This window comes from Mus caroli, unplaced genomic scaffold (assembly GCF_978045245.1).
Source record: "Mus caroli unplaced genomic scaffold, Mus_caroli_1 scaffold_19, whole genome shotgun sequence".
Lineage (NCBI taxonomy): Eukaryota > Metazoa > Chordata > Mammalia > Rodentia > Muridae > Mus > Mus caroli.
The window spans coordinates 36,913,338-36,926,261 of record NW_028227274.1 but is presented as its reverse complement, the minus strand read 5'-3'; the positions used below and the strand labels follow the sequence as shown (position 1 = coordinate 36,926,261).

At 43.3% G+C, this 12,924-nt stretch overlaps 1 protein-coding gene across 1 annotated transcript in view; it reads left to right on the top strand.

Moving 5' to 3' along the window:
* The first annotated feature begins 5,388 nt into the window (after positions 1-5,388).
* Positions 5,389-12,924, top strand: part of Nr3c1 (nuclear receptor subfamily 3 group C member 1) — a 107,714-nt gene continuing 100,178 nt past the window's right edge. Inside the window, exon 1 of the mRNA XM_029472041.2 lies at positions 5,389-5,580. The gene's annotated coding sequence lies outside the window, so the exon portion shown is untranslated. The remainder of the gene's footprint in view (positions 5,581-12,924) is intronic.

Sequence of the window (12,924 nt, the reverse complement as noted above, 5' to 3'; positions counted from 1 at the left end):
GCCGGTGTGAGTTATCTAAAGTCAAACGGGAAATCCTCCAGTCCTGGGAAGCACGATGCTTCTGCCAATGCCCTGAACACAGCAAAGGTCCACCTGTCATGGTTTAATGTGCTCCTTATTCTTTCAGCCAGGAGGGAGGACTGAGCCTGGGCTCAGATTTCTGTTCAGCACCTTGGTTCCGTATTATCCTACAACAAGTAAAAAGCTCCTTTGCCCTGATTTACTGCTTATTGTCTTATTTTCTATTTTGCTTTGGCAGTGGGGGCCTGGCTTCATTCTGCTCCTTTATCCTGAATGACACTCAGCATTATCAGCTCAGCTGTTTAGCATTAGTGCCAATGAGGCTGGAGCAAGTGGGCTCATCCATTGAGCTACTCACACAGCAGAACTGTTTTGGGTGTTGTACACACAACAACACAGATAAAAAGAGCCTGCCCTTGAGAGTTTGGGCTCTAGCAGGTGTGGAGGACAGAGGAAAATAAGTAAAATAATGTTGACAAAGCATTAACCGTTCAGGTAAGTTCTGTGGAGAGAAAACAGAGTAAGGAAACAGAGCAAGAGCTCACAGGGCTACAAGAGGAACCTTGTCAGTGGTGTGCACAGAATGTTATGTAGGACAATCTTTCTGATGACACAGGGCTTAAGCAAAGGCATGGGAGGTGATTTTAAGAGATAAAAAGATAGCTGAGAGATTGTGTGGACAAAGGAACTGGGGACAGTCTCATGGACAGACACACAGTGAGGGGAGGCTCAGAGGAGGAGGAGGGTGTCCAGACCTTGCAGGCTAGGTGGGCAGACATGAGGACTTTGGCTCTAAGTGAAAAGTACAAAGCCTTCTTTTACCCTGGAGTGAATTTCAGGTCATCTCATTGACCACAGAGTGGAGCAGAACACTTTCAAGGACATGGATAGGAGCATGGCTGACACTAAAGAGTATGTCTGTGGCCTAGGAAAGAGATAATGATTGGCCGTGGTAATAGTAATGAAGGGAACATGTCATAGTTCTGGGTGTTATCTTGAAGTCAGAGAGGAACAGGGCAATTCTAAGACCTTTAGTCTAAATGATTAGAAGGATGCAGGAAGGAAGTGAAACAGGCAGCATGAGAAACATGGTTATATGTTTGTTAGAAGTAGAGATGAGCAAGCGGGGTATCCTGAGTTGCTGGCTGGGATCCAGGAAGTTAAATGTGTCCAGTTGGGTATGTGATTTTAAAGTTCAGAAGAGACAGTCAGCTTACTTATGCACATGTCAGATTTTGGTGTAGAAATTATGTCTAAAACCCAAAGTTGTGGTGTTTATGGAAAAATGAAATGTCCCAAGGGGCTAAGGGGCTCCCACACTGTGACTTGGAAGAGATGAGGACCTGGAGGAGGACACCTACAAGCCGTAGCTTCGTCTATGATTCTGAACATGACAATCCTGGACCACCATAGCAGCATCTCCAGGAGACTAAAAAATGTAACGTATCTGCCCTCATTCCAGCCACACTGACTTAGAAGTCCAGGAACGAGCCCTGCAGGATGCTTTGGAACAAACTCTTCCTGTGATGTTGAAGCATGGTGAAGTCTGAGGGCCACTGGGCTCATGAGGCAGGAGACAAACTAAAGTGTAAGAGAAGCCAGGGAAGCAACATCCCTAGGGGGCTAAATCAGCACTGTGACGAGCAGGCTGGGATGAGGCACATGCACACCACCCATTGGCTGAATCCCATGGCGTCGTTAACCAATCTAATGGAGGTTCTGCTAAAAACCAGTTTGGATGGAAGAGAAAGAAGAGCCATTAGTGCGTGGGTTGGTTTGTTTGTTGGTTGGTTGGTTTTGAGGCAAGATCTTTCTATTTAGTTCTAGATGGCCTAGAACTCTCTATATAGACCAGGTTGGCCTCAAACAGAAATCTACCTGCCTCTTCCTCTTCAGTGCTAGGATTGATCATAGGGTCCCCAATGGAGGAGCTGGAGAAAGTATCCAAGGTGCTAAAGGGATCTGCAACCCTATGAACTAACCAGTACCCCCTGGAGCTCTTGACTCTAGCCTCATATGTATCAGAAGATGGCCTAGCCGGCCATCAGTGGAAAGAGAGGCCCATTGGTCATGCAAACTTTATATGCCTCAGTACAGGGGAACGCCAGGGCCAAGAAGTGGGAGTGGGTGGGTAAGGGAGTGGGGGGAGGGTATGGGGGACTTTTGGGATAGGAATGGAAATGGAAATGAGGAAAATATCTAATAAAAAATTAAAAAAAAAAAGATTTGCATCACCATGTCTGGTCCCTAAGGCTAGTTTTTAATAGATTCAAGGAAGAATTTAAGTTGAGCAATCAGAAACTATAAAAATAATAGGTTTTACCATAGGCTTGATTCTCAAGTAAGTCTGATCATCTTCATTCTGTCTTATATTTAAATGAACTACCAGTGCTCATTACAAATTTCTCTACCTTCACCACCCCAGGTCAGCTGTATTTATAGGTCAACTTGTCAATCTAAGTTCTCTGCAGTTGGGACTCATGGAGTCTGTTCTGCCTTCTTGACAGGAGTGTGGGCATCCCAGACTGAGATTAGGGCTGCAGTCACAGGTATCTACCTGTGCAATTATTTGATCATCTTTTACAATAGTTCCCAGGACTTCACATAGCTTCCAACAGCGCATATGAAAGCCTGTTGTTACCTTTAAGCCTGTAGAGAACCGTAGATGAGGAGAAGGAATGGTCAGACTGACAGATGGATGAATATGAGAAAGATAAAGGTGGGCAGAGTCTAGAGCTGGAGAGGGGGCAATCAAGTGAGAGGAAGAATGAGAAAAGATATGAAATGGCCAAACACTAAATAATTATTATGGGTTAGACAGTGAAAAATAAATGCAAGGACACAGTCACTGGACAGGGTAGAAGAACATGATGAATCTGAGGAGATTAATCAGGCCTCCTTGAACTGTCAAGGAAAGAGATTCATTGAGACGGAGGCTGTGGTGTTCATTCCCCTAACGATGATTAATAGGAGCTAAGGTCAAAGTTAGCATTAATTCTTTTTGAGAGAAAGAATGTCAACAAGAAAACACATAACATAAAAGACTATGAAGAAAACTCAAGTTCAGTGGACACAGATCCACGGAAGAGTTAAGCTACTTTGGAGCATGGAGAGGGAGGACAGCTGTCTAAATGGATTGTTCTGCCGAGTGAGGAGAGACAAGCGCAGGGCGATGCCTTTAGCTACTTATCGCTTGAAGACTTATGTAACCTGTATTTCTTCTCCGTCTGCTGCAGCTCTGAGGAACACATCTAACAGAAAGTGGAAAGTCAGGCAATTGAAAAGAGCCAAAAGCAAAGAGGAAATAATGGCAAGAAAATAAAGCCCGAGGCAGAATTAATATACACCTTCCATATACTGCCCTGATAGGGGAAGAAAAACAAAAAACAAAAAACAAAAAACAAAACAAACAAACAAACAAAAAAAAACAAGGTCAAATAGACAGTCTGTAGTCACTGGAGAGAATCTGTTAACTGGCCTCTCATCTTTCTATCCAGCAAGCACAGAAAAACAAAAATGACTGCTGCTAAAAGTCTAATCTGTCAGCAAACAGAGCATCTGCTTTCTTAGTCACACTCTTCTGTTCTTCCTAACTTGCAAGTAATCTCCATCTCTCAGCAACAATCCCCACTTGATTCTGATAACCTTTGATTTCATAGTAAACTCTTTGGGTTTTTTGTTTTTTGTTTTTTTTTTTTTTGGTTTTTCAAGACAGGGTTTCTCTGTATAGCCCTGGCTGTCCTGGAACTCACTCTGTAGACCAGGCTGGCCTCGAACTCAGAAATCTGCTTGCCTCTGCCTCCCGAGTGCTGGGATTAAAGGCGTGTGCCACCACGCCAGGCTCTCATAGTAAACTCTTGAGAACAGTTGCACATGTACCAGAAAATGATGCTTGCCACCATGGAAATGATTTGACACAGCAGTTCCTTTGTTTCCACCAGTTACACCTTTCTATAGAGTTCCCATAGAGGCTTTATGGAAAGCACTGGGGGTTTTTTGTTTTGTTTGTTTTAACAGCTCTGCCATTTAATCAGCCTAGAGAATGATCTAGAAACCAGTCTATCTGGAGGATTCTACTGAATTTAGAATTTAGTGTAACAGGAGAGAGTGGGTGAGACCCTTCTGATGGGGCCCTGAAGCCAAGAGCATTGGCTCAGCTCTGAGTGCCCAAGCCATTGCACACTGCTGTGTTGGCATGGCGTTTCTGCAGGTCATTGGTACTCTTACTGTTTTGGCCATGTAATGCATCACTCACTGTTCAACTGTGACAGGTGTGCTTAAAATGACATACCTGTTCACAGCCTATATGGTGACCAGGACCCTGAACTAACTTGGACCTTATGTCAGAGACAAAAAAAAAAAAAAAAAAAAAAAACCTAATATTTTCTTGATTTTCAAATTGGCAAGTTAAATTGTCTACCCTTGCATAGATTCTCTTCAGGCAAATGAGGAAGTACCAGTTAAAGGTAGTGTGTAAAATCAAAACAAAAATTAAACTGGCACCTGCTTGATGAACAAAAATTATAATCAATGGTAAAACTGTCTGAAGTCATTTTCATTTCCTTCCATTAAGTGGGCAGAGTTGTGGGGCTAACTCTTCTCTCCTCCCTTTCCCTCTCGGTCCTCCCCACCCCAACCCCCATGTGTCTCCCACCCTCCCTCTCTCTCTCTCTCTCTCCCCGTTTTGGTTCCTTCTTGCTCTTTTTGGGGCCTGCACAGCCCCACGAGTAGCCACTGATTACTCTCACTTCTGCTGAGGAAATGACAGCTTCTCTAAACGGTGGAACGAAAGAGAAAACAGATGTTCTGATACCAAATGGTCAGACCTTGGAGGGTTAGCAGTATTCTCAGGACCAGTAGGACCTAAAATATCTATGAGTCTGAAGAGCACTGGGGAGTCACTGGGGGTGGGACAGAAGACTAATACAAGAAAAAGGGAGGTGGGCGGATGTCTTTGTGTTATCTGCTCTACTGATCCCTCTTGCACATGATGCAACACCTACCTTTAACCCTCTTGCGATGGTTTCTATTTGGGTCTGACTTAGGGACTACCTGCTGAGTCAGTATCTCTGAGCAGAACTAAGAAATTCACCCCCAAAGAGGAGTCACTGTATTAGTCAGGGTCTCTGAACAAAGTTAGACTCAAGAAACAGAATCCTCTGGTCTGAAATGGTCTCTTGTGTGAAATTCTCTGCTTTGTACGCAAAGGAAAGAAGGCGCCGGTAGGAGCCTGCTCATCAAACGCGGTGCGAATCTAGCTTCTTCTAGAAAAAGCAGCCTGCGTCACATCGAAGCCAGATTTGGTTCTTTGCTCTGAGAGCGGTTAGGCTAGTGGAGGGGCTGGCTTCCGTGACAACTGGTACAGGGACAGGTGCAGTGTGGGTCCCACAGATATGAACTCTGATAAATCGTGCATGAGCGCCTACTCTACGCAAGAATGGAGAAGAGAGCAGCCCAGCTCCCACCCTCCTGGGGTTCCCATTGCAGCCTGATCATCTGCAGCCTTCTCAGCCAGGAAGATGTTTCAGATCCTGCTTCGTTAGAGTGTCTGGGAGGAAGGTAAGTGGTACTTTGATTCCCATTCTAAAGCTGGGTAATGTGGATTCCAACAAAATTAAATGAGGGTCACACAGAAGTCAGAGCATCTGAAAAAAAAATTATCACAAGATTTTTGATGCGCGCTGAACAGTTTAAACTGAGAAGTGAAGAAGACTTTTTTTTTTGTCGGCTTATCTAAAAGGAAATGTGCCGCTCTGAATATCTCAGTTTCATTTATTCAGCAAGTATGTAGTGAGTGATACCATAGGCAATAAAAACAGCAAACAAAATAAGGACTGATGAGGCATGTGTATGTGTGGTGTATATGTATGTGTGTGTGTATGTGTGTGTGTGTATGTGTGTGTGTATGTGTGTGTGTGTGTCTCTGTGTGTGTATGTCTGTGTCTCTGTGTAAGTCTGTGTGTGTCCATGTGTATTTATGTGTGTGTGTGTGTGTATGTGTGTGTCACATGTTAGGTGTGAAAAGTACCTTGAACAAAACCAAAACACAGCAGAGAACTAGAAAGGAATAAAGGTGCCTTGTGTAGGGAGGCAACTATTGGGCAGAGCTCTAAATAAAGGAGCAGACTGCGTGGTTGTCAAGGAACCCCAAAGAACATCAAGTGCCAGGCTGTGAGATGGGCAGGGGCAATGAAAGTTTGAAGAACAGCAACATAGGCACTAAAGCAGAGATGCAGGGCAGAGATGAGATACAGGGACAAAGAGAGAGCTGGAAGAGGGACAACCCTGGCTGTGGCAGCAGGAGAGGTGGGGTATCACTGATGTGTTTATGTCCAGGGCCACTTAGGATCTCCTGGGATCTCTCTGGCTGGAGGCAAGGCTCAGTGTATGCACATGAGCATGCCAGCAAAAGAGCTATCTAGCTGAGGCTGGCATCTGAAGGAGAGATGGACTGGGGCTGTTTTGTTTTGTTTCAACTTGTTCTAAAGTTTGTTTCCATTATCCCTTTCTACCTTCATGGCATTGGAAAATGGTGGGAAAAAATTACTAGTCATATATGGTGAAATGTAATCACAGAGTAGTAGACTGTTTGTTTTGTTTTGTTTTGTTGTTCATGTCAGTTCAAACCACCTTCCTGATATCTGAGATGGATCTTCCTAGTTATGAGCTAATTAACGTGGAACTGAAAAACAGCATGCAGTCAAACATGTGCATGTCCCAAAATGTGTTCCTGTAGTTGGATTAGCTCATAGAAATTACAGTTGACTGGATTTTATTGATCCTCCTTTTTGAACTTGTAGTAATTCATTCCTCTTCCTTAGGCCCATCGTAAATAAGAATTTCCCTCTCCAATGCCCCAAGTATTTTATTAAAAATCATAATTATATGAGAGTCTACAAAGTATGCTTGGGCTGGTTTGGGTAAATCCCTTTGATAAATAAACTTCTTTTTTAAAAAATCATTTTTTCATGATTCTATGAATCTCATGGCATCCTCACGCATCTCCATCAAATGGCAGAGGTCCAGTGATGGAGAGAGTGAAGACAGATAGCCAAGAGACTGAGCGAGGGTTGAAGGGAGGCAAACAGAGTTCCCAATCAGACCATTTAGCTGATCTTTAAGTCCATGGTTGGACATTTGTTATCCCAGGACATTTGTTATAGACAAAGGCCCCATCTTCCTCAGTCAAGGCTTTACACACAAGATAAGATGACATCTATATTTGCTGCTGGTTCACCAGCTACTATCTAAGATCTGGGCCCATGAGGATTTCCCATCTTCCATGTGTCTGCTATGTCAGCACTGATGGCTCCCCTCTGCCTCCCTCCAAAAGATGTGTTGAATGAGACTATGAGCTTGAGGCCAAATGACTTGAGGCTTATTAATAATGGCCTGAGTCATTTGTGCTGCCTTTGACATATATTATTAACAGATTCCAGGAAGTTCCCTTGCCTCCCCTCAGTGGCCTTTCACAATTAGCCTTTCTACTAAAGCACAGTGAACCCAAGGCCTCCTCCTCCGACAGAAACTGAATCCAGCGACTGTCAGTCGCTCGTCATCTTTAGTGAATTTATGTACCACACATCTGCCATTCTAGCTCACATGGGAGAAAGGAAAGACTAAATATGCATGAGAGGCCATAATCAAGTAACGGCAGATGGAGAGGAGGAGCCCCAGAGCAGGTGCCTTCATACATGGTGAACACTAGCTTGGGGTGTTTCTTGACTCTAAGAAAAATGAAATCCTTGCAAGGCAGACCCTTGGAATCATTATAGCCAGTAGCCACAGAAGTGAAATTACTTAAAGAAAAGCATCATATGATTTTAATAACCTCTGGCCAGAGTTGTTTAAATAATATCTTCCAGAACACCTCACACTTTACCAGTTATATGTGTCCCTGTGTCACCCCAGCCTTTAACAAATTCTTTTCCCTTAAGTATTTCTGGAAATGCCCAGGGGTGCTAAAGATGTGGCTGGAAATAATTCCAACGAGTGTCCTCAGCAAAGCAGGGATCCACGGGTCCAGGCTCATGTGCTTCCACTAAGACAGCACTCAGGACTAGAAGTCTGTCCCCATTTCTATAGAGTCACTGCTACCAGGAAGTCCTGCAGGACTTGAGCTGATGAATTCAGAATGCCTGCCGAATGTCTGTGTTAGAGCCTCGCATCACCTCCTTGCAAGGCAGCGTGAGACAGAGCCCATGGTGCTGCCCTTGAGAGGCAGGTGTGCTCGATCTCAGGTGCCTTGGTAGCTCACAGACCTCCCTCAAATGTTCCCATCTCTATCCATGGACTGTGGCCAGACTCCAGAGTCCTCCTCTGTTCTGTTCTTGCTGCTGTCATCCCCACCTCAGGGACAGCTAATCTATTATTCAAAGCTAAGTGTCATTCCTGGAAGCCACTCTAAGCACCCCACTGAAAAGCTGTGTGAACCCCAGTGCCACTATTTCATATAACCTATCATCCTTCCGAATCATACACACCCTTTCTCAAGGCTGAGGAGTCAACCCTTTCTCAAGTGCTCCCAGGATAGCCGAATCCAGACAAGCTCTAGTCTCAGCCTGGAGACGGTCACCCTGCTGTTGGCTGATGTCAGCCTTTCTTACTGGAATTGCACTGCCCATTTGTATCTGCTCCATGGCGTGCTCCTTTCCATCAGTCCTCCATTTGGGAGCACCCCGGGGTTTTCCGACAATGATTTGCAATTTGCCAGTGAAAAGCATTTCAGTCTTTCTCTGGAGAGTCCTAAGTCCTACTGGACCGATCTCTCTTTCTGTTTCTCTCTGTCTCTGTCTCTCTCTGTCTCTCTCTCTCTCTGTCCCTCTCTCTCATACACACAAATAAATAATAATATATAAATAAATAAATATTTAAATTATGTCAAAAGTGGGGACATCTTGTTAGTAGTTGAATATAAAGGCTCAAACCTAGCCTGAGTAGGCCCTTACTGTTGATGCAGACACCAACATATAGTATACCAACATCTTGCTCTAAAAGCATTTGTCTAAACCTGTGATGGCTGCTATTACACCACAGACCAGGCTCTTGAACAACATATCTCTCTGATACTGTCCTCTGATCCCATTATGAGTTAGGGCTGTAACCTAGGGATGTAGAAGAAGCTGCAGATCCTTAGTCTATAGCAACACGCATCATGAAAGCTTTCTTCTTAGAGAGGTAACATATTCTTGAGAAGAGAAAGATTGCTTGAGTTTGGGATTTCAAAATTAGTCGGAGTGACAAAGTGAGACCTTCTCAGAGGGGTCAGGGGAGGAAGAAGAATGAAGGGGGTGAAGAAGGAAGGATGAAGATAAGAAGAAGGAGGGAGCTAAGGTTACATTAGGAGAAGGTTTTTAAAAAGTAAAGACAAATGTAGAGGAAAATAATCCACCATCATTCTCCCTCCTATAGTTAAAATTTTAAGTTTTCTGTAAATTTATTTACTATAAATTAACACAGAGTAGGAGACAGAACATAATATAAAAGTGTAAAAATCACAGACATAACTAAAAGAAAATTGGCTTCATTGTGTGTACGTATGTAAGTACATACATACAGATAAATATACAGACTTATCATTTTTCTGTAAGGATAAGATAGACTTAACTGCCCTTTAGTGAGATAATGGTGAGTTTCTCTTCAATGTTTATTATTATTATTTTATTATTGCTATACTTCTTCTTCTTTCCTTAAGACATATTTCTCAGTAGAATGTCTTTCTTAGAGAGCTTTTGTGCGTGATTGACAGATATGATACATGTGTAGTCTAGAACATCCACGATAGACAGTGTACTAGGATTTAACACTGAATCATGGATGCTCCATTACAAAGAAATTGCCTATGGCTCCATTTCACCTCTGTTTTGCAATAGGAAGAGTGGAGAGAGACACAACCCCTGATAGTCTTCTGCCTCACAAATGTAATGTTTCCATAACACTGGCAAATTTCTTAACTTTTCATGCCTCAATTTACTAGTCTGGAGAATGAGGATTCTCTTACCTATTTAATAAACTATAAACTTCCAACCAAGGATGAGGCATTAGCTTAACCATATGATGGAGATCCATTACTTAGGCAAATTAATCAGTGCTATGTTATCAGAACTACTGTTTAATCCTAGAACTATCCTCACTATTATGACCACACATCTTGGACAAATGACATCACTTCTCTTTTCCTTAGTTTTCTCATCTATAATGTAGATAAGAAGTGCTTCCCTCCTCAGTGAGCATTAGATAGGACAGTGGGAGTACCATGTGCAGGCTGCAATCATTACCATTCCTTATGATTAGGAAGTGGATTGGGTACATCAGATGGCTGAGAGTCATTGGCTTCCCATTGCATGTTCTCTAAGAACTGTGGTAGGAGAATGTCTGCAGCATGTAGGTGTAAGAGCCATCAAAGACACAGAAGTCACCTTAGCCAAACTGCCAAATCAAAGTAGTCAGTGTTTGACAAAATGTGTGCCCCAAAGTCACAAGCCCTTGGAACAAGGAGTGTGTTCCAAGCAACTTTGATGGTCATAGGAGTATGATCGTCAGGATGGTTAGGGAATTGAGGGTTTCAATGCACACACCCCTAAACACACACACACACACACACCTACATATATACATACACACACCCTTACACACACATACCAACATCGCTTCTATTTTACAGCCAAAATTCTTAGCTGATGAACAAAGCCATTCCTTCTTGGACCCTCAACCAGACCTCATTTCCTGGGTTTCATTAAATATTACCATGTGCTCACATTGTGGGCCATATGGTTTCTGTCTCTATGGCCTAGCTCTGCCATTTCAGTGTGAAAGCAGCCACCTGAGATGCATAAATGTATGAGTGTGCTGTGTCCCAATAAAACTTTAAAAATCTTGGCTGTGGTTTGCCAACTCCTGGATGAGAGCACGGTAAGCCAAGGGTTGCACAATGAAGTTGAAAGACAGACAGACAGACAGGAGCCAATCAGGAGGCATCGTGGGATCAGAGCATTACTTCAATTTTACCCCTAGAACCTGAAGAAGTCTGAGAAGCATTTTAGAAAGGAGTGTGACTCAGTGTCGAAAACTCAGCCTTGGAGATCCAACCTGCAGCTTTCACTCACCGCATGGCCATTTTTTGTCCCTTCCTGTGTGGAGTCCCCTCCTAAAGTTCATGAGATACCAGTCTGCAGGGGCATCACAAGGTGATATTTGTCATTTTGGGGAGCTTGCCATGGCTGAGACTTTCATCCACAGCTTAGCAGACTAGGAACCCCAATCTGTGCATCCTTGTTCTCTGCCAGACTTATACTCCAAATTCAAGCAACTCCACCCTAGGTTAGAAACCCAACTTACTAATTCTCTCTTTAATTTATTTTATAATTAGTGGGTGGGGCTTTATTATGGCACTTCATAAATAGATAGATATAGATATATATCATTGTACTTTGCTCAAGTGATCCTTATGAAAAATACAGATGCCAAGTGGGAGTAGTCTATTTTCTCATCTATAACATAAAGTCCTTAGAGAAACACTAAAAGCAACCATGGTGGTTAGTGTTTATTATTATTTGTATTACCAAGCACAGTATAAACCTATCTATGCAGTTACTTTGTTTAAACCTTTAATTAATTAAGACTATTAAGTCAAAACTATAGCTAAGTCCTGTTCATAATTAAAGAAAGAGAGTATAGCCGGATGGTGGTGGCCGCACGCCTTTAATCCCAGCACTTGGGAGGCAGAGGCAAGTGGATTTCTGAGTTCAAGGCCAGCCTGGTCTTCAAAGTGAGTTCCAGGACAGCCAGGGCTACACAGAGAAACCCTGTCTCGAAAAAAGAAAGAAAGAGATGGGGGAAGGGAAGGGAAGGGAAGGGAAGGGAAGGGAAGGGAAGGGAAGGGAAGGGAAGGGAAGGGAAGGGAAGGGAAGGGAAGGGAAGGGAAGGGAAGGGAAGGGAAGGGAAGGGAAGGGAAGGGAAGGGAAGGGAAGGGAAGGGAAGGGAAGGGAAGGGAAGGGAAGGGAAGGGAAGGGAAGGGAAGGGAAGGGAAGGGAAGGGAAGGGAAGGGAAGGGAAGGGAAGGGAGAAAGAAAGAAAGAAAGAAAGAAAGAAAGAAAGAAAGGAAGGAAGGAAGGAAGGAAGGAAGGAAGGAAGGAAGGAAGGAAGGAAGGAAGGAAGGAAGGAAGGACGAAAGAATATAACTTCGTTCAGAACACAAAGCTACTGAGTGGTTGAAATAAGAGCTGAACTCTTATAGTTTAAACCAGAGTCTAACACTTAACTAGTATAACATAGCATCTTATAAGAAAAAGTTAAAGCAGCAGGAGATGTAGGGAGAAGGCAGGTGAATCCCTTTCTAATATTTTGAGGACATAGTCTGATATATACATTTCTGCTATGAGTGGCATGCCTGCAGATCATTGGCTCATAATGTCCTTTAGTTACAATGCTTTCCACTGCCATATCGACCCTAACTTTCTCACTAACAAGAGGCATCCCAGACAGTTGGGTATGTAGCTCCATGGCAGAGGATATGCCCAGCCAGCATACACAAGGCTCTGCATTCAAACCAAACACTGCATAGGGACAAAAAGCGGAATTCCCAGATTCTATAATCTCCCATCTGGTGCTGGAAGGTTACTAGAATCATGCAGTATGTGGCCGTTTATGTTTGGCTTTATCCACTTAGAACAGTGGTTCTCAACCTTCCTAGTGTTGCGGCCCTTTAATACAGGTGTATGCTGACCCCTAACCATAAAATTATTTTTGTTGCTACCTCATAAGTGTAATTTTGCTCTGGTTATGGATTCTAGGCCAAATATGTGATATGCAGGACATCTGCTATGTGATGTATAAAAGGGTTGAGACCCACAGATTGAGAGCTGCCGACTTAGAACAATATGTTAAAGACAAGATGTCTCTGCAT